At 44.4% G+C, this 18,244-nt stretch overlaps 1 protein-coding gene and 4 long non-coding RNA genes across 12 annotated transcripts in view; 4 read left to right on the top strand and 1 right to left on the bottom strand.

Moving 5' to 3' along the window:
- Window positions 1-18,244, top strand: part of ETNPPL (ethanolamine-phosphate phospho-lyase) — a 339,765-nt gene that overhangs the window by 23,985 nt on the left and 297,536 nt on the right. The window lies entirely within an intron of this gene.
- Window positions 1,049-12,406, top strand: LOC128080007 (uncharacterized). 5 transcript variants are annotated; one of them, XR_008206425.1, is made up of 7 exons: window positions 1,049-1,163; window positions 1,451-1,538; window positions 10,648-10,756; window positions 10,879-10,962; window positions 11,333-11,447; window positions 11,748-11,794; window positions 12,081-12,406. It is a non-coding gene; the product is annotated as an uncharacterized LOC128080007 (long non-coding RNA). The 5 variants fall into 5 exon arrangements; XR_008206422.1 differs by having other exon boundaries at window positions 12,078-12,406; XR_008206423.1 differs by having other exon boundaries at window positions 12,045-12,406.
- On the bottom strand, window positions 9,078-16,195 carry LOC128080014 (uncharacterized). Its single transcript, XR_008206436.1, has 3 exons — window positions 16,015-16,195; window positions 14,705-14,754; window positions 9,078-9,658 (listed from the first exon to the last, which is right to left on the bottom strand). It is a non-coding gene; the product is annotated as an uncharacterized LOC128080014 (long non-coding RNA).
- LOC128080005 (uncharacterized) lies at window positions 12,412-13,186 on the top strand. Of its 3 annotated transcripts, none has more exons than XR_008206419.1 (4): window positions 12,412-12,502; window positions 12,620-12,738; window positions 12,812-12,868; window positions 13,160-13,186. It is a non-coding gene; the product is annotated as an uncharacterized LOC128080005 (long non-coding RNA). The 3 variants fall into 3 exon arrangements; XR_008206418.1 differs by lacking the exon at window positions 12,412-12,502 and adding an exon at window positions 12,503-12,526; XR_008206417.1 differs by lacking the exon at window positions 12,412-12,502 and having other exon boundaries at window positions 12,509-12,738.
- LOC128080003 (uncharacterized) lies at window positions 13,202-18,003 on the top strand. 2 transcript variants are annotated; one of them, XR_008206415.1, is made up of 3 exons: window positions 13,202-13,243; window positions 16,195-16,323; window positions 17,502-18,003. It is a non-coding gene; the product is annotated as an uncharacterized LOC128080003 (long non-coding RNA). The 2 variants fall into 2 exon arrangements; XR_008206416.1 differs by lacking the exon at window positions 17,502-18,003 and adding an exon at window positions 16,550-16,770.

Genomic DNA, 18,244 nt, shown 5'->3' with positions numbered 1-18,244 from the left:
AACTTACATGTTTGAAACAGACTTTTGGTTGAAAAAGTGTTCCAAAATGAATTGCTTCATCTGTTAAACTTAGAACTGATATTGCACAGACCTGTTGGCAGTTTGGCAGAGGAAAAATCTTCCTCTAAATTGTTGAATGTGGCTGGAGCACTAGGCTAAGCCTTACTTCCTAAACCCCACACACCTCTTGCCAAATCCATGCAGAGGCTGCGGGGGGTGCCTTTTGTATCAAAACGCATTACCACCTCCCAGCACAGTTCAAAAGGATCACATCCTCTCCCCCTGCAGGCACCGCTCACCAACTGACAAATTACCACAACCACCCAAAGAGCCACATGAGTTTGCAGGCCAACTTGTGTCTGCTGTCCACTGAAAGCTCTTCATAAACTTCTTTAAAGAGAGGAGAAAACCATCACAGAAACTTTCATAGGCATTCATAGGAAATGATATAACATTCTAGTAGGTTTATAGAATTAGTGGCCATACAAATATAGAGTTATAGAAGTATAGAATTCATACTGTGTGTCTCTCTGTGACCAGGAAGGATGAGTGGCTGAAAGATACAGAAGATACAGAGGGTATTTTCTAAGCTCTAAGTAGGTTGCTTCTTTATTTGTACAGTGCAAACACCCTCGGTATAAGGAAAACCAACAATAAGGATGTGCAATAATCACTATATATTACTTGGATTACCTAAATTTATATGGAAATCTGCTTGTTTTTCTCAAGCATATAGTTAGTACACAGTTAGAAACAAGTACATAAAATGGCCTACAATGAGTGACACTGCTCTTTGTTCTTCTCCCTGAATCAGATTTTCTCAAACCACCACGTTGGGACTGCAAAACATCCGTGATGTGCCTGTGCTGTTCAAGACAAATAAGCTTTTGATTCACTTGGTCCATTTACATGAATTGAATGGAATTTATAACCCCCCAAAACTGGCTCCTTTCCCAGATTATGCATAATTTGGGTTAATCATAGAACAAAGGGAGCAAAGGTTAGCAGAAACACCCCTCACAGGTAATAGCATTATTCTGTGAATCCCCATAAATTATTGTTTAGTTTGTTGCATTTAGCTATTGCAATCTTTTTTGCTGTTTGTTTGATGTTTAATTTCTCAGTGAACCTTGAGAAACCTGGTAGGACATATGACAGCAACCGTAAGTAATCATTTGTAGTTAGTTACTATTAACACAATCAGGCAGTTTTTCAATAATGATAAAAAAATAAAAATAAAAAATAAAAAAAAAAGGCCAAAATGAATCAGTACATGTTCTAAACATATGTTTTGTCTCTGTTGACTGAGGAAATTGATAAGCAGTGTGGAAAAGTTTGGCATGATTGTAGCAGAGATATAAATATTGAGGTAACTATAGACGAGCTTTTACCAGGACGTGTTCTGTACTGACTGCTCATCTTACTGTTAAATTGTGCCCATTTTTTTCAGACTCCAGAAAATCCACCCTGCTTCGATCTCATCCCCTATTCTTCACAAACAAGTACTCAGGGCAGTCTTTGTTATGTGGAGTCTTAAGGTACAGTTTCCCACTGCTGGCGTTCAACTCATCTTTCCAACTCCAGCTTCCAAACAACACCAACATCTTTATTAAGGTCTTCTCCAACCTGAGCAATTCTATGGTTCTACCTATCTGCTCAAAGCTGTACTTACTGTAACCAACACTAACTGTAATCCCCTTCTCAACTGTGTCTCCAGGCTAACTGCCTTAATGCAAATACATAAGAACGTATTTCATATATGGCTATTTATATGAAAAAAAATAAATATATGAGAAAAACAAAAAACAAACAAACAAAAAAAACCACCATTAAAGTTTCTGATCACAACAGTTCCAAAAGCTTGCAACTGGAAACATGTAAGATTGAGACATGGACAGAAAGAGCAAGTTTAGAAATGCTGTTCTGTACAGGAGTCTTTGAATGAGATCCTCACCCCTCCACTTGATTTATTCCATTTTGACTACACTGGCTATGTTTGGCAATTACATTTTGTTCCAAAAATCGTCCTGTCCAACAAACACATTTGTTTGAACTATTGGATTCAACGTTTTTCACTAGATTTTGCAAGTCCAGTGTGCGTAAGAGAGTAAAACTTAAATACAGAGACTGACCTTTTCACTCTGCAAGCAGAGATTTCAACAAAGTTGTGTCTGATTAGAGATTTCTGGAGATTTCCTAAGTTTTGAAAGCCTTGGAGCTATTTGTAAAATAGAGCCTATTTTTTTACAGCTTGTTTCAATGTTGACATGCACTGAAGAGGTACTGGCACTCCAACTAACCCAGCACACTGCACTTACTCAGAACCATAGCTGGATACAACTCAGGTTCTGGCTTGCACAAGTTAACAGTTAATAATACCTTCGGCCAAGCTTCTTCATTTGACTTCTCTTCTCTTGTCAAATGTAAACTGAGACTTTCTAGCCTATGTTCTTACTGTGTTACTATTTACTCCTGCATTATTTGTTTTCAAGACAACTTGTAATAGCAGTATAAATCTCACACCTACAATCTATGACCATAGCAAACAACAGTCTCCAGCACATTGTTGCTGATGCAGTACTAGATGAGAGAAACAAGAATCAAAGATACCGAGGGGTTTTCACTAGGAATGAACTACACTTTAAAAGCACAGAATGGGGACTGAAAGCATTTGCTTGAAGAGTTGGTTTCTGGCATACTGCAGATGAAAGGGAAATATGCAATAGTTTAACCAAAAATAGGATCAAATGGAAAGCTTTAATTTCCATACTAAGTTGTACTTGAATGTATACTGCTGGATCAACACTGATATAGCCCAAGTGACCACAAAGTACGGTTATCCAAAATGAAGCTTTTCCAAAATACTCTCGCAAGCTCCAGAGTCTCTACTACTGCTAATTTGAATTCAATGCATTAGATTTGTTTAAAAATATCTCTCAGCTTCAGAGAGGAGTTTGGAGCCAGTTGACCTCCCTCTCAGCGTATGTAAGTGATAATGGCAGGTGAACATGTACTGTACAGTAGCTTCATATTTCTGCCATTGGGATTCATGTCACTTTCTATTTTTGAGAGTTGCCTGAGTGTTTACTAGGCTACGCCTCATCCCCCTCTTTCCCCTGTACCGTAACCTCGTAACTCAAGATGCTGGTGGCGGTATTGGGTTTGCAGTTCTCTGACCTTTTGTCCTTCTACTTGAAATTGACTGGTTTCATCCTGCAACAGCTCCCGGTTCAGTTACACTGATAACCTTTCATGACATGCCTTGTGAACTTCCCAGCAGAAGCAGGAAAGGATCACAGATTGCCTCAATTTGATCAGCAGCAATTCAAAGTCAGGTCCCTCCTGGGCTGCGGTGGAACTTCTGAAACAGCTCTGGATGCCACTGAGGGACTTAACATTTAACCCTTCAAGTGACAGTGTGGATACAAGCGACCTAGGGATTGAGTTTTTGCCTGAATGGTGGAACTCTCATTGCGGGCCCCTTTCTCCTGCCTTTATTTAGGCAAAATACTTAGGAATTTATTAGGTACTTTGCCACATAGAGGCAATTGGGCCACCTGCAGAATCCGTTCTAGTACATTTAACAAAGAAAAGCAATTCCTTACACAGCAACGCCACCATACAAGGTCCACTCATCCTAAGAAGATGTCCAGAGAAGGAAGCAAATGGTAAAACTTTTAAATGACTTTGCTGTTTCTGCACAAACACTCTCCAAGTAAAGCAGGAGTTTTATCTGTGTGCCAACTGCTAGATCTAACTGGAATCAAAGCACTGACTGCCAGCGTTTAGTAGACTAGCTTGTGTAATTAAAGGATTTGGTAAAAGCTGAACATTTGCAGCCAGTTGTTAGGAAGGTGCTGAGCTTTCTTCTTTATTTTAGAGCTGTACCTTTTTAGGCCTTTCCTTCATCTCCAAAACACAAGTGATTCAATGCAACACAAACTCTGCATGCTTTTAGACATGATCTGGTAAGATGCAAAGCAGACTACTTTTTCTCTGGTATTTTAATGAGTTGCTAATACTTTTCCCAAGCAACATAATTTACTTGTAAACATTTGGCCTCTTTTTTTATTCAGCCTTTCTGTAAGGAATTATCGTAAATCTGCATCCTTTCCACGAACACTTGAAATACAACCACTATTTTCCCTACGTGGCATAGTCATATTTTACTGCCGATTGCTTAGTTATTTTAATGTGGATGCACAGGGAGTTTGTACTTATTCACACAGAATAGTCATTTGCTTTGGTAGTATTCATCGGAGCAACTGCTGACCAGTCTTGTATCTCCTGAGACCACAATATGCTGTCTTTCCCACATCGCAGCAGGGGAAGCACATTGACAAGACCTTGCTGATTTATGCTAGCACTCCAGCTGAGCAGTCGTACCTAAGGTTGTTGCAAGAGGTAACAGACCTTTACATTGAATCCTCGGTTTGTCTGCCTGACCTGCCACTTAACCGGGGGTTAACTGTTAATGAATTTCCCAACAGTGTCCTGTGATAAAGAAACGTGCTAGCGGTTTCATAACTCATTTCATTGCAGGTAAATGTCTCCATCAGTTAAAAGTCTATATTTCCCTGTTCACAACAGGGCCATAAAGCACCACTGATTTTAACGCTTTAGAAACAGTAGCTAATACAATGTACAAATTTCAAGCCTTTTGCCCACGTACACTTCTTTAGAGCTCAAAGTATCATCCTTGATAAGGATGAGAAACGCTGGCCTGGCTCTTACATGTCTGATAAATGTGCACAAAACAGCTGAGTGAATTAACAAACCAAGGGCAAAAGGCAAAGATCATGCATGGGATTAAAGTGGACAACGATCCTTCCTGAAACAGCTATTCGATGATTTCATTTTGAAAAGGGAAGACGACTTTGCAGCCCTACCAGTATTTTCCATAGAGCTGAAAAGTAGGGATGACAGATGTCCCAGCAGCTCACTAGTTACAGTCACAGCAAATATAGTTTTCTTGTCACCACCTCCAAATCCCAGGGTATGACTGACTTTCCTTCCTCTCTCCCTCCCATTTATCTCTCTGTGTCTATTTCTACATTTCCTCACCCCACCTGCTCTGCCAGAGCTCCCAGCTCATCTGCGTGCTTGTCAGTCTCCCTCACGATCACTGCCTCAGAGTCCCTTAGGAGCAGTAAGAGTTTCCTGAGCTCAACTGCAAAGTCCCCATCCTCATTTTAAAGGCTTATTACTGTCACGCCACTGACTTCAAGGAGCTGAACATACTAAATTACACACACACACACACATATATAGACATAAAATCAAAGAAGGAAAGAATGCATTTCTAAGATAAGTCCCAAGATGAATATTGCTGGGAGAAAAACTCACATTTAGTCAGGATTTCACTGACATGCTCTGCCTATTCTTATTGGCATTTTTATTTGTTTTTTATTGGGGAATTAGCATAAGGATATAACTGCTTTCAAAGCTCAAAACAAGGCAAGGCAGCAACAGTGAGAACGAAGTGAAGCACACGCACAAGATTTACATCGCTGGCAGAGGTCATTTTGTGGACAATCACCTTTTTTTGGTATACAGACCTAATCTTTGGGTCCTACTGCTCTGGCCAGATGAACTTTTTATATGTAGATGCTTCATCTGGCCCACAAACACTCTCCAGACTTCAGCAATAGTGTCCTTGCTTTTCCCCTACCAGGATCCACAAGACCTTATGACACAGTCTTCCAGCATTTTGGCCAGAACCCCACCTTCCTGCTTCCTGCAAGGCATACCTGTCTTTGCTGTTCCAGGGCCAAAGAGAACTGAGAGTGAAAGCTGAGAACATTGCTGTTCTCAGCTGCTAAAGAGTCTTTTGCATCTTCCGTACCGATACAGGATGGACTTCTCTTCAAGTATCACTTCTAGTTATTGACTCTCTTACTGAAAAGAATTTTTTGTTTTGTTTTGTTTTAAGGAGCCTTTCCCCTGGAGTTCTCCAGCCTTCTGTGTTAGTTACAGGAGATAAGGCCGATTCAGCCAGTCAACAAAATGTTTTGCTCATGAAGCTGAAGTTCTGCTTTTCTCCTGTACTGGAAGTGGTGATACTTCCACATGCTTCAGAGAAAAATTTGTTTTAAGGTCTGTACCGGCTCATCAAATATTTTACTAATTATAGGCCCTCCTGCAGATCTATAATCCTTTTAGGACTACATTAACACTTTGTACCAAGAGCATTAACAGTCACAAAGACAGATGCTATATACAGAAGCTATTCAAAATAGATCAGTCTCTGCTATCCTAGTGATCACTCCCGAGTTTTACTTGAAGGGAAGTCTAATCGTATGAAACATCTTGGTCTAAGGTAGCGCATTTCCCACATCTTCCCTTTCATCAGCAAAGAAATTCTGCATTAGTAAAAAAATTCAGAAACCATACATCATTACGGCCATAAAATAAATGTAGCACAATCATATTTCTTTGGACTATCAGCCTTTAAAAGCAGTCTGTGTTCCCAGGCCCAAAACATTCAACCTTCACAGGCTTAAATATCAACAGCCCACTCAGAAGCAATTCCCACCGGATAACTGTTCCACAGGCTCTTGAGGGCAATGTATTTAAGAAAATGCAGTCGTGAGGCTCTGAGGCTCCAGGGGAAAATCAACAAAGAAGATGGATGAAAAACTTAACATGAGCCAGCAGTGTGCCCTTGCAGCTTGGAAGGCCAATGGTATCCTGGGCTCCACCAGAAGAGGGGTTGCCAGAAGGCAGGATGGTGATTGTCCCTGTCTTCTCTGCCCTAGCGAGGCCCCATCTGAAGTACTGTGTCCAGGTCTGGGGCCCCCGTGTAAGAAAGACGGGGAGCTGCTGGAGAGGAGGGCCAGGAAGATGATCGGAGGGCTGGAGCACCTCCGCTATGGAAGTTGGTGGCTCTGCATTCAGAAGATGGCTTGTAGCTTGATGATCCCCGAGGTCCCTTCCAACCCAAGACATTCTATGATTCTGTGAATCTATCTGCTTGTGGTCAGTCCTGGTGCCAATACATCAAGGTTTAACTTTCTGAGAGAAAATTTCCTAGGGGCATACAGGACTTCCACTCTGAAACATTTTTACTCCTTATTTGGGCATAGGTATCATGCAACTATTTTCATTGCAAGAGTCAAATGTGCTCACCTCCTTAAGGCAAAGCGTCAGAAGACCCCTGTCAACCTCAGGATCTTGTGCTGGACTGAATTAGTAAAGACACAGGCAATGGGAGGAGGAAGGAGACGGACTGCCACTTCTGCCATTAGCAGCAGTAAGTTGTCCTCAGGGCAACAGGTCCCAGGCTTTTCTCTCCACCCAAAGTGCGAGCCCAGCCTCTGCAGAGCAGCATGAGACATGTGCTCGTGGATGCAAACAAGTGGAATTTTCAGAAATTTATGTGAGTCTACATTTGGGTAGATTTTCATGGGGACAGCAAAAGATGCCTCCTGAGAGGGTTTACTTGCATAATTTTAGGTTTCTTTCCACTGTAAGCAGGGGGTAAAGCTCTTCAAGGAAACGGATGGAAGAATTTAATGTTAACAAGTAATTTTCCACAGGCGTGCCCTCGGAAACAAATGATTCCTCAGTATTTGATTCCTCATTTTCTCAGATGGAGGGGAAAAAAGCCCACAACTTCGAGCAGTCTGCAAGTGAGGAAAATGTGATACTGAACACATTTGAGTTTGGTCCACGCAAACCAAATAAAAACAGCAACTTATAATGGAAAGTTTTGAGCCACTAGGACTGAAGCAAAAAGGCCAAGTCCATCTCTCTAGAAAGGGAGCTGGAGCCCAGCCAGCCCTATCTGGTGACCACGACCCAAACACAGCAAAGCTGTTAGCGGCTCCTCTCAGTTGGGTGAACTGAAGACAGGAAAGAGAAACGGGCGCATTAATCCGGTGGAGGCAGCCATGAAAAGGCCTGCAGGGGAAGAGGATTTCCCTGCAGATGCTGTAAATAAACACTATCATTTATTTTAGGTGGCGCAATGAGGATGTGTCATCTGGACCACTGTGTATTTCTCACTATTTGTGGGCAAAGCAAAAGATTTGGAATGAGAGGATATGAAGGGAAAAAAAGATGAGAAGTTTCTCTTATGAAAATAAACTTCATCTGTCTGTTAAATCCAGCAAAAAGGAGCTGAGGGGGATACGACTGCTGTCTTGAAAGAAGTTCAGGGACAAAAAGTGGCTCTTCAAGTTAAGTGACAACTTTGACAAAATCATATGTTAACATTAGTTAACAGGCATAAGGTAAAAGTCGTTAACTGTCTGTAAAGTAGCACATTCTCATGGAGTCCTGAGTGCTGGGATTTCTTGAACCTGGGACACGTGTGTTGCAGAGTTAAAAAAGAAATGACTTCCATATCATGGGAGCCAGTAGTAGCCCCAGTAACAGCCAGACTCAGGCAGCTACTGCTTCAGTTGAATGCCAATAATTTCTTTTAAAAGTCCACGCAACCACAGAAACAAACTCTGTTATTAAGGAAAACTTGAGATGACTGATTTCGCTGGTGGTCATAAACGGGCTGCATGGTTTGGATATCAACACACAAGTGGCCGGAGGGAGCAAGCACAGGGGAAAGCCACCGAGGAGATGCAGTGAATTCCCAGACAAAATCCAGCCACTGAGTCAGCAACTGCTTCCGAATTGCCAAGGAAAGACACAAAGCCGTGTGACCAGTGGGCTCTGTCTTTTTTTTCTTTTTTCTTTTTTCCTTTTTTTTTCCAAGCTTTAGTAGAAAAATTGCCCATTTCCTAAAGTATTTTGCAATGTGGAAATAACCTGAGCTGCCTGGAATGGCTGATCCTGCCTTTTGTTGTATTTCTCATCACCACTCTCCTAAAATTGACATACCCGAGCATATGCACATCGAGCAGTTCTGGTGTTTTCCTCCCGGCTCCAACTTACTTACAACTGCAGTGTGGCCAAAGGCCTCATTTTGCAACATTGGGGAGTCTGGCAGCAAGCACCAAAATCCACACAGGTCCCCGGGGCACTCTGCTGCACGCCTTGTTCTGCAGCCTCTGGTCTGACAGATGTGCCGGTTTGCTAGGACAAGGGGAATGGGCAAGTGAAAATGTACATTCTGACATTGTGTAGGGTTTTTTTTCTGCAGTGTATGGCTTTGGCATTGCAGGAAAATGAAAAGTTTTTATTTCAGCTGTTCCAGGTAGGCTCCCTACTGGACAACGCCTTGCATGTCCCAAGACTGATCTTCACCGGAGCTGTGAACGTTCAATGAGGAGAATTTATGTTTATACCAAAGCCTCAGATTCAGTGACTGGCGATACAATGCACAAAACCACAGGGAAATGTTCAAAAGAAGTTAGTTACAGCAGTTTCATACCAGATAAACTTATTAAAAAAAAAAAAAAAAAAAAAAAAAGCATTTGCTGTTTAGTTCTAGCATCTATGTAAGTGTCTATTTTAATTATTGTCCAAGATTACTCAGCTTTATACTTAGTTTTGCAAATAGTCTATGTCAGGCCGAGTTAAGACAGAGTAAGACCAATTCAGATGACTATGGAAATGAAGATTGCATACTGATAAATGCTAGAATGACTGCGCTTCAGTAATCCCCGCCAGAGCAGTCATGGATGTTAATACTATTTCTGGATTGCGCTATTTTCTTTGAGCCGCTGAAATGGAAACCATTTGATCTAGAATTGTTGCACTTAAAAAAAAAAAAAAGCTTCTGTGGGCGAGGATCTATATATTTGTAAAGAAGTGATGGTGACATATACACAGCAACCTGAAATACTTCTGACTGCACAGTGCATCCGCAATTGCTCGTGTAACAAAAGCATGAGACAATGCTGTTATCATTGCTTCTATTGTCTTCCACTTCCCACGATGTCTTTTTGTCAGCTTGATACATTTTTGGTTGTTTTCAGCTCTTGCTTTGTTTGCTTTGCTTCTGGAGCAAAACTCAGCTAATGATGCCTTTTCTTAGGCTACACAGGTTTTGTTAGGCTGCACTGTCTAGCAAAACTGGATCAGTCACTTGGCACACAAACCCGGAGCGAGATCGGGGTCTGCTGTTTTAGCGAGACTTATTGTGAGGAAGGGAGCTATGCGATGCAGCTGTCTGAAGGTCACTACTGATTATTCCAAATGGTCCCTTCGTATCTTAGGATTGGACCCTTCAGCGACTGGTTCATTTATATTTTTTTTCTAATTAAATGAATAAACTCAATGTAAATCCAAAGAACCTCTTGCCCGAGAAGCAAAGAGCCAACTATCATTTTCAAGAGCTGAGAGGGCAGAAGCAACCAACTAGGTAGTCAGTATCCCAGGATGGCTCTAACGAGGCCCGCCTGTGCTAACGAAGCAGGTGCTGTGGGGCTGGGGCTGCCGGGGCACAGCTGTGCCTTGTTGGGAGCCCTGGGCAGGGCCTGCCTCAAAGCCTTTTAAACCCTCACTGGAGGCCCTTGAGAGCTATGGGGGGAACTTTTGTGGTTCTCTGTGTCTATTGAGAGGCTGCTGGGCTCTCTATCTGCTTTTTTGTGGTTCTGGCTTAGAACTGCAGCTGGGTTCTCGGGTTCTCCTTTCTTTTTTTGGGGGGGAAGTGGGGGGTGTCATCATGGTACTCTCATCTGGTTTCTACTTCTTCTTGGTTGGGGGGGGGGGGGTTGGCTCAGGCTTGCTGCTTCATTTCTTGAGGCAAAGCACAGCTCTAAGGTTGTGGGTGCTGCAGTTCCTCCTACTCGCCTTGATGGAGAGGCGATCAGGATGAGGCTGTGCCCTCAAGCCCAGCACTGGTGCTGCTTAGGTAAGAAGTGTTGCAAGATGCTGTTTTTGTGGGTTCCTGTTCAGGTTGATTGTTTGGTTTTAAACTTGAGGGGTTGTTTGTTTGTTTTAAGTTCCTGTTTTGTTTTTCCTTATCTGTCGCAGCGTGAGAACTGCAGCGGTACCTTTTACAGCAAGGATCAATGGAAGCCCGTGAGCAGCTTCGCCGCCAGGAAAACTACGGAGGCTGTGAGTGCCAGGGACTCAGGGACGACACGCACCGGGGCTTCCGGGTATCCCGCGCCTCCATTAGAAGGCTGCCGGGCTCCCACCCGGCTTTTCCGGGGCCGATGTCGGGTTCCCCCTGCTGTTCAGCTTCAGCATGGCGCTGCTGTTCAGCTCCCATTGCGGTTTTTTTTTTCTTTTTTTTTGGGGGGGGGGGTGGATCAGCACAGGGCAGCTGCTCAGCTCCCTGAGGCCAAACACAGTTTCAGGGTGCCCGGAGTCACCCCAAGGGTGCCATGCGGGTGCCGCAGCCCCTTCTACTGGCAGCAGCTTCATCCTGAATCATTCCTCCTTCACTTTGTTTTCTTTATTTTTCCCACCGTATTCTTCACAGGAAGAAGACATCCATCCTGCTGCAAGCCTAGATGCCCGAGGGGACATCCTTGCCTGGATGCTCCCTGCTTGGCCCTAACGAGGCCCATCAGTGCTAATGGAGAAATGACCTCCAGGTGCTGTGAGGCTGGGATGGTCTGGGCACAGCCGTACTCAGTCGGAGCCCGGGGCAGGACCCGGCCAAAGCTTTTTAGCCTCTGCCGGTTTCTCCCGGAGCTTCCTGTCGCTAGCAAGAAGCCGCCAGGCAGTTACCCTGCTTTTCCAAGGCTTGCACAGGGACGGTGCTGCAAGGCCCTGACCTTGGTGTTTTTTTTTTTTTTTTTTTTTTTTTTAAGCCAGCATGAGTTTGTCTTAATATTATGGTTCTGCTTTTCTTTTTTTTTTTTTTTTTTTTTTTTTTTTTTCCTTCCCTCCAGCTAGCGCATGTGGCTGCTTATGTACTCGCATCCTGCCTGCTTTGGAGGTAATGCAGGGCCATTGGTGGGCTCCCTTTGCTTTTATTGAAGTCTCCACGGTGCTTCTGCTCTGCTCCCACTTTCCTCCTTGGGAGGAAGGCTGTGGGGGGGTTAGTGGGTGCTTTCAGGCTACTTCCTACTCTGAGCGACGAAGGCGACTGGGAAGGGGCAGCGCTGCTTGGTCCAGCTCTCAGTCTGCTGGGAATGAGAAGCCGTACAAGGGCTGCTTACAAACGAGTTCGTTTGTTTTTTCTCCAGTTATCTTCTTCTCCTGCCGGGGGCGGGCTGCAGCAGGACCTCTAGAAGCAAGGATCAGCCCTGGAGGGGGCGCGAGACGGTGGCCGATTCTCGCTGTGAGTAGTCTCCTTCACAAAGAGAAGGCAGGCGCCCAGAGCCCAGGAACTGGAGCCACCCGGCCTCAGGGCTGCCGGCGCCGCCCTCCTTCGGGACGCCGTTCGCGGCGGTTGTCTTTCCGCAGGTTTGGGGCCAGCGGGAGGATGCCGGTGGCGTTAAAGCGCAGATGGACCCGGAGAGCGAGGCGAGCGCGGAGCGCCCTCGGGATGGAGTCGTAAGCCGGGCGTCGGAAGACAGACTCGGCTCTTACGGTCGGGGGTGCGCAGGCGGGCTGTGCGGCGTTGCGCTTCCTTCGCAGCCCCGCTAGCGCGCTCCTCGTGGAGGCACGGGGTTGACGAATCGGGAAGCACGGCGAGCACAGCGTGCGCAGCGCGACTGCCCTTACGGTGGGAGTTCAGGGTCCGGGTGCCAGATCGCTGCGTCTTCTCCGGTGGCCTCTCAGGGGCCCTGCATCCCTGAGCTGTCTCTGCGATTCGCAGGTTGCGGTGCAGTTGACGACGTTGAGGAAGGCCACCAGCCCTGCCCTCGCGGAACTCGTCGAAGAGCCGCGAGGCGTGGGAGCGAGCAGGGAGCGACCGGCGGCCGCCCTGAAGGAAAGGTAGCTGTGAGACTATTGTGACCTTTCCTGGGTCCCTGTTGAGCCCTGTGAACTCGTTTTTGTTTTGTTTCAGCCACGACTGTAACAGCCGTTCCCGCGCTCGGCGCGCGTCCTGACTCGCAAGCAACTGGTGAGTCAGTCGTTCGTTTTCTAGCGGGTTTGCTCGGCGCTCCTTAAACGCGCGAAGGGGCTGTTCGAGGCTGATACGGGCGAGTAATACATCCGCCACAGGAAGGCAAGCTACCTTTTGCTCGGCTAGCTAGGCAGCTTGCTCTTCCTGGGACGGGTTCGTTAGTACAGCTATTTCTAGACTGAGATGTCACGAACTTGTCTCGGTTAGGTTTTTTGGGGTGGGGAATATCTTAGAGCAGCTCGCCGGAGTCGCGGCGTCTCTTACCGATTCGCGTTTGTTTTCTTTTAGCCCAAGTACGGTAACGGGCGTCACATCATCATCGTCACACGCACCATCAGCGTCGCAGCGCATCCGGTTGGACCAGGCTGTCAAGTAAGCGTTACGGTTTTGTTCTATTTTTTCAGCGTTTTTCTTAAGTGAAGCAATTTGAAATGAAAGCTGTTTGTTTTGAAGCGGTGGAGGAAGGAGTGTCTTGTTCGAGTAAGGTGCTGTAAGTTTGCAGCATAGCGAAAGATGGATTGTATCGGTGCATCAGCATTGTGGTAGTCGTGTTCAGTGTAGGTGGAGAGATTGTATCGTTATCTTGGTTTTGGTTTGTGGTGGCTTTTTTTTTTTTGCTGTCTCGTTTGCTGGAGAGATTTCGTAGTCATCTTAGTTTTGGTTTTTGTTTTTTTTTTTTTGTCTTTGCTGTTGAGCTTGTGGTCATCTTGTTTTTTTGGGGGGGCTGTGCTTTGGGGTAGTTGCGTCTTGGCATCTTGGGTTTTTTGGCGTCTTGTTTGCTGGAGAGATTGTAGTTAGTGGGTTTTTGGGGGGGGGCTGTGATAGTTGTGTCTTGGTGGGTTTTTTTTGGCTGTCTTGTTTTCTGTTGTATTTTGTAGTTGGTTGCTGGTGATCTTAGTTTTGGTGTTTTTGGTAGTTGCATCTTGGTTTTTTTTTTTTGGTTGTCTTGTTTTCTGTTGAGATTGTGTTTTGTAGTTGGTTTCTGGTTCTCTTTATTTTTCTTGTCTTGTGGTGATCTTAGTTTTGGTAGTTGTCTTGCATCTTGGTTTTTTTTTTTGGTTGTCTTGTTTTGTAGTTGGTTTCTGGTTCTCTTTATTTTTCTTGTCTTGTGGTGATCTTAGTTTTGGTAGTTGTCTTGCATCTTGGTTTTTTTTGGTTGTCTTGTTTTCTGTTGAGATTGTGTTTTGTAGTTGGTTTCTGGTTCTCTTTATTTTTCTTGTCTTGTGGTGATCTTAGTTTTGGTAGTTGTCTTGCATCTTGGTTTTTTTTTTTGGTTGTCTTGTTTTGTAGTTGGTTTCTGGTTCTCTTTATTTTTCTTGTCTTGTGGTGATCTTAGTTTTGGTAGTTGTCTTGCATCTTGGTTTTTTTTTTTGCTGTCTTGTTTGCACTGTGGTCATTCTAGTTTTGGCTGTGGTTTGTGATGGGGTCACTGACTGTTTGGGGGGGGTTTTTTCGATTTTTTTTTTGTTTGCTAGACCGCGAAATTTGCACTATCTCTAAAGAGATATATTTTTTTTTTTTTTTGAGGGGGGGTGGGTTTCGTCGTATGGCGGCCCGCCCCCCCAGCACCGCTCTCCCTCCTCCCTCCTCCTCCCTCCGGCCCCCGGGGACGCCCTCCCTTCTCCTCCCTCCTCCTCCCCCCGCCCCCCGGGGCCGCCCTCCCTCCGCCCTCCCTCCTCCCTCCCTGGCCCCCGGGGGCCTCCCTGCCCCCCGGGGCTGCCCTCCCTCCTCCCCCCTTCCCCCTGCTCCCTGCCCCTCGGGGCCTCCCTCCTGCCTCCCTCCCTCCCTCGCCCCCCTGGCATCTGGGGGCCCCCCTGATGGGAGCGGGGATACCTGAGTGCTGCTGGAGGCTCCTGGATGGTGGTGGCTGCTTCTGGGAGGAACTGAAAGTAGTACTTTAAAGTTAGTTTAAGTTTGCTCTATGGCTTTATGTATTTGAAACCCAATGCTCAAAGCCCTGATAAGTCTGACTAATGCATTAAAGCAAAATAAAAATGCTTGCAAGACACTTGGCCTTCTTAGAAGGGTTCTGTGAAAATTATGAAATTTCACAGAAAATTGAAAATTCATTTCCAAGTGTCTTTGAGCAAGCGCAAAAACACCTCTGAAAGCAGAGTAAGTGCAGTTCCTCTGCTGTAATTATTGTATGTAAGGTAGTTTTTCATGGGATTACCCATGATAAACTTCCTGCTGTTTCTGAATGTAAAACAGTTATCAGTTAGCTTAGAATTGCAGTTGAAGAAAAATTGATTTACTAGAAAACTAACTAAAAGGCAAGTACCATCTCTAACTGAAAGGCAAAAGGCAAGTACCATCTCTAACTGAAAGGCTAAAGGCAAGTACCATCTCTAACTGAAAGGCTAAAGGCAAGTACCATCTCTAACTGAAAGGCTAAAGGCAAGTACCATCTCTAACTGAAAGGCTAAAGGCAAGTACCATCTCTAACTGAAAGGCTAAAGGCAAGTACCATCTCTAACTGAAAGGCTAAAGGCAAGTACCATCTCTAACTGAAAGGCTAAAGGCAAGTACCATCTCTAACTGAAAGGCTAAAGGCAAGTACCATCTCTAACTGAAAGGCTAAAGGCAAGTACCATCTCTAACTGAAAGGCTAAAGGCAAGTACCATCTCTAACTGAAAGGCTAAAGGCAAGTACCATCTCTAACTGAAAGGCTAAAGGCAAGTACCATCTCTAACTGAAAGGCTAAAGGCAAGTACCATCTCTAACTGAAAGGCTAAAGGCAAGTACCATCTCTAACTGAAAGGCTAAAGGCAAGTACCATCTCTAACTGAAAGGCTAAAGGCAAGTACCATCTCTAACTGAAAGGCTAAAGGCAAGTACCATCTCTAACTGAAAGGCTAAAGGCAAGAACCATCTCTAACTGAAAGGCTAAAGGCAAGAACCATCTCTAACTGAAAGGCAAAAGGCAAGAACCATCTCTAACTGAAAGGCTAAAGGCAAGAACCATCTCTAACTGAAAGGCTAAAGGCAAGAACCATCTCTAACTGAAAGGCTAAAGGCAAGAACCATCTCTAACTGAAAGGCTAAAGGCAAGTACCATCTCTAACTAAAAGGCTAAAGGCAAGAACCATCTCTAACTGAAAGGCTAAAGGCAAGAACCATCTCTAACTGAAAGGCATCTTACCTGACTGTAAGATGTGTCTTACCGTGGGCTGGTAAAGAGAAGGAAATGGCCTTTCTTCCTCTGCAAGTAAACTTCTTTTTAAAATCGTGCCAGCGAAGCACCGATAAAAAGAAGGCGAGTAGCTGAGTTAATGCTCCGGTTCTTTTCTTTCAGACCCGAGCTCGGAACTGCGTCCCCCAGGAGACTGTTTGCTGTTCTCTTATCATTTCTGCTCGAGGGGAGCAAGTCCTATGCCTCTAGGACAGGAAATACCCCAGACCCAGCCTGCGGTTTGGAAGCGTCTCGCTGCTGCTGCTCTGCCAGTTCTAGGTAAGCGCTCTTTGCTTTGCTGGAGGTTTTAGAGGCGGCCTCTTCTGCAGTCATATTTAAATGCGGCTTTTGCCTGAGAGCTGCTGCTTCAGCCACCCTATGCTCGCTTTACTGTAGCAATGGCATACAAAAAGCAGTACTCCCTTTTCCATTCGGACTGCATAAGACCACTACTCTGGTTCAGTCACCTTGGACACTTCATGCTACTGTGTTCTAATTTTGCCAGTGCCCCTCAGTCTCTCGAAATAGCCTGCAGCACATGAAGCCATAACAGTTGCACTGCCAGAGGGTGAAGCTGCCACTTAAAAGGAACTTGATGCCAAGCTGGGGGAACCTCAGGAAGCTCGGAAAAGGAAAAAGCAGAGCCCAGTGCAGCAGGTGTTATTTTCTCACCTCCCCTTGTGCTGTCTGGTTGTGGGACAGGGAGAAAGCTATGGGGCTACCTGGGCAGACTGTAATTTCAACTGGCTGGACCTCTGAGCAACTTCATTAGCTGCTGAAGAGGTATCTGATGTCAAGGCTGACAGATCAGATAACTTCAGGATTCCTTTTTCTGGGAAAAGGAAGTGCTATGACTGTTGTCTCAGTGGCTTCTTTCACTGTGTTAAGTGAAAGAGGGCTGGTGCTGCTCAGCACTCAGATAATTGCATGAGGAGAGGTGTTTTCTCCCAGTTATATTCCCTTTTTTAAAAAAGTAGGTGATCATTTTCTGTTGTAAAAACAAGTTCCTGTATATGCATTTGATTAGTTCCTGACTTCCTAAAGCTACAGCAGCAAAGAGAGCCTTCCTTCTATGCCAAGAGCCCCTGCTGCAAGTCCTTTCTCAACTGTAGATTTTATCACTACTACTTCCAGAATTTGCTACCGGAAACAGATGTCTTGTGAAGTACTTCAACCTGTTGGACTCCTGACTGGTCTTACTCCAAAAACTGAAGTTATTCAAGAGTGGTCTCATAGCTGTCACAGCTTGTTATCACTCCATGAGCTTAACTCCCAAAGCACAAACCCTTTGGAAGCACCAAAAAGTAGCAGCACTGCTGGCAACTGCACCTCTCAGCACCAGTGAATGCAAGAAGAATTAATTTTTGTTGCAACTTCTGCAATGATTGTTTTTCCAGTTTTTTTATGAGTGACAAGACCACTGTATACATTAGACTATGGCTGTGTGTTTCTTTCAGGAGAACAAATGACAAAAGGCCGGAGGGGACAGAGTGATACTATGCAGCTGTTGGTGGCCTGCTCAATTGGATGAGAGCAGGGCTAGATGGCCCTTAGGCATCTCTCCAGCACAAATGATTCCATACTTAAATCAGATAATGTTAAAAAAAAAAAAAAACAGGGATTTTTACTGTTAAATTATTTAATATATCATCAGTAATGACAAGTTTAGTTAACTGTGTTTTACAATTTGTATTACTAGTTATGTTATTGCTATTACTGTTATATTCTACTGTTACACTGGAGATGCTTTCAAGTTGTTTTGGGTATGTTTGCTGTATAAAATCCTGGCTACAAAAGGAAATCGAAGCTGAACCTTGGTCAAGATAATACCTCATATAGAAATATGCTTATTTGACTCATCAAAAAATGTAAAATGATCATGCTTTGTAATGCTTATGTGATCACTGTAGTTGTCTACTTCCCCTTCTGCCATATTAAATTTTTTACTACAATGTAATACACCTGTGTCAGAGCTTTGTTTCTCTATGGCTGGTTGGTCTATTCTGTTTATAAAATGCGAGGTTGAAGAATTTACTGATCTTTGGTTATCAGTAGGAAGATGATCTAGGATTTCAGAATATTATTTTAGGATTGTAAGAAGTATTTTAATTTGTACCTGTATTTCAGCATTGCTGGAATGCTGGGATTTAATGCTACTTTCCATCATGGTTTCCCTATATGCTTTTCTCCATGTGTTCAG

The sequence above is a fragment of the Tympanuchus pallidicinctus genome, unplaced genomic scaffold (genome assembly GCF_026119805.1).
Source record: "Tympanuchus pallidicinctus isolate F22 unplaced genomic scaffold, pur_lepc_1.0 scaffold2, whole genome shotgun sequence".
Lineage (NCBI taxonomy): Eukaryota > Metazoa > Chordata > Aves > Galliformes > Phasianidae > Tympanuchus > Tympanuchus pallidicinctus.
Note: the sequence above shows the minus strand (reverse complement) of the source record. Positions and strands in the feature narration are given on the sequence as shown.